The sequence below is a fragment of the Pleurodeles waltl genome, unplaced genomic scaffold, assembly GCF_031143425.1.
Source record: "Pleurodeles waltl isolate 20211129_DDA unplaced genomic scaffold, aPleWal1.hap1.20221129 scaffold_39, whole genome shotgun sequence".
NCBI classification, from domain to species: Eukaryota; Metazoa; Chordata; class Amphibia; order Caudata; family Salamandridae; genus Pleurodeles; species Pleurodeles waltl.
This window is the reverse complement of record NW_027150097.1, coordinates 2,742,501-2,745,000: the sequence shown is the minus strand read 5'-3', so window position 1 is coordinate 2,745,000 and position 2,500 is coordinate 2,742,501. Positions and strand designations below refer to the sequence as shown.

At 43.3% G+C, this 2,500-nt stretch overlaps 1 non-coding gene across 1 annotated transcript; it reads right to left on the bottom strand.

The window, feature by feature from the left end:
• Window positions 1–753: 753 nt before the first annotated feature.
• Window positions 754–826, bottom strand: TRNAT-UGU (transfer RNA threonine (anticodon UGU)). The gene has a single exon. It is a non-coding gene; the product is annotated as a tRNA-Thr (tRNA).
• Between the last annotated feature and the right edge of the window lie 1,674 nt (window positions 827–2,500).

Here is a 2,500-nt window from a genome sequence, read left to right as displayed (position 1 = left end):
GTATTGCAAGTACTTGTTTACTCTTTGTATCTGTTCTGCTAATTGCAGCACACCACATGCAAAGAGGCAGTGACATGGAGAAATAAAGACATCTGTTCTCCTTACACCAGCCTCGGGGAGGCGCACCATTGTGGCACAAAACCATGACTGTATGTTTTTGTAAACATGGGTTTACATCAAAATCCATGTGTGGGTGTACAAGAAAACCATGTACCACCTGTGGAACACCTACCTGACGCAAAGTAAAGCATGGCAGAGCAAGGTGCTGTGTGCTGTTACTTTTTCTTAACATGTGCATGGCTTTGTAAATACCAAAAAACGAATTGTGTTAATGCTGCATCGAAAAAGTGATGCAACCCGATGAAAAATCCGTTTAAACATGGGCCTAAATGTACACTTAAATTCCGGACCCGAAAAAAAGAACAAGTTAAAATCTCACAGTGAAATCAGGATGATATTAAAAAATGACATGTGCATTGGAAAGGACGTGGCTGAAGGGGCACCAAAGCCAACGACCAAGTTAAGAATGATATTTTGGGATGTCACACTCTAAACATCCTCCATACTCACACAAGTCAATTGTATGACCCTGTAGGAGTCTTGTGTTTGTCATTCCACTGACACTGTGTGTAATGCCCCCCGTTCTTGCGTGCTTTGCCCTGTGTCGCCTTTGTTTTTCTATGTTGAAAAGAATATTTGTAGTGAGGCTCCCCAATGAACTCTAAAGTGTTGTTGTTAAATCCAAAATGTTTGAGGCCCCAGTGAGATTTGAACTCACGACCCCTGGTTTACAAGACCAGTGCTCTAACCCCTGAGCTATGGAGCCAGGAGCTTGTCAGGCTGCTGTGCTGGGGACTATCTGAAGGAGCAGAGCATACCTGAGTTACAATGGAATCAGCAGGAGAGAGGATTGTGTGAGTCTGAGAAAGAAAAGGGGCATAGCTTCAAACCTGAATCTGGCATAGCTTTCCAAGGCTACTATTGCCAGTGATTGTGTATTTTAAAAAGGTAGTAAATTTGTATCCTTTCAAGGAGTACATCTATGGGTGCAGATTTCCTACTTTTTTGGTAAACTGATCACTAATTGGAATATTTAGAAAGAAGGGACACAGTGCAGCACAGCGAGCAAAGTTCCTTTGTGCGTCACTCGAAGAGAGCAGAACTGAGACATATCTTCACAGAAATGGTGCAGTTGTGCTCTTTGTCTATGCAAAGGTGCACTTCGGGCTGCCTTGAGTGCAAGGGCATCTGCCTTATGTTCAGGAGAGCTGATGTGCATAAAGGGATATCTTCCTCCAACTATCATAGGAGATTTTTTAGAGTCAAGCCTGCGCTAGAATGCGCTTGCGCATGCGTATTGCTTGCGAGACGCTGTTGTAGTTAGAAAAGGGCTAGGAGCCCCGTCCATTTCACGTTGGTGTCTTTCATTGGTTCGTGGGCTTCCCTGTTAAAATCTGCTTGCTTTCGTTAGTGGAAGGCATGCATACGTCATGCCTTTTCCGGTGGTTAGCCCTCCTTGAGCGCAGCGACCAAGTACTGAAAACATAGGAGGCTCGCTGTTTTCCATCTGGTTTGTGGACTACTTTTTCTCTTTTTTTCACAGCACGATCTCGTTTGACAGAAGTCGAGCTCATTGCATGACATCGACCCTGTTACATAATTAATTGAACTTTTGCCGGTTACATAGATAATTGCACTTTTGCCGATAGGTTTCAATATGAGTGAACTGTAGCAGCGCGATTGCGCTCATTATTTACATTTAATGAGTCAAGAAAAGTCTGGTTGGGAGTTTACAACTGCTAATAGCTCTATCTCGGAGAAATGCCAGACCAGTTGTATTGCAAGTGCTTGTTTACTCCTTGTATCTGTTCTGCAAATTGCAGCACACCACATGCAAAGAGGCAGTAACATGGAGAAATAAAGACATCTGTTCTCCTTACACCAGCCTCGGGGAGGCGCACCATTGTGGCACAAAACCATGACTGTATGTTTTTGTAAACATGGGTTTACATCAAAATCCATGTGTGGATGTACAAGAAAACCATGTACCACCTGTGGAACACCGACCTGACGCAAAGTAAAGCATGGCAGAGCAAGGTGCTGTGTGCTGTTACTTTTTCTTAACATGTGCATGGCTTTGTAAATACCCAAAAACGAATTGTGTTAATGCTGCATCGAAAAATTGATGCAACCCGATGAAAAATCCGTTTAAACATGGGCCTAAATGTACACTTAAATTCCGGACCCGAAAAAAAGAACAAGTTAAAATCTCACAGTGAAATCAGGATGATATTAAAAAATGACATGTGCATTGGAAAGGACGTGGCTGAAGGGGCACCAAAGCCAACGACCAAGTCAAGAATGATATTTTGGGATGTCACACTCTAAATATCCCCCATACTCACACAAGTCAATTGTATGACCCTGTAGGAGTCTTGTGTTTGTCATTCCACTGACACTGTGTGTAATGCCCCCCGTTCTTACGTGCTTTGCCCTGTGT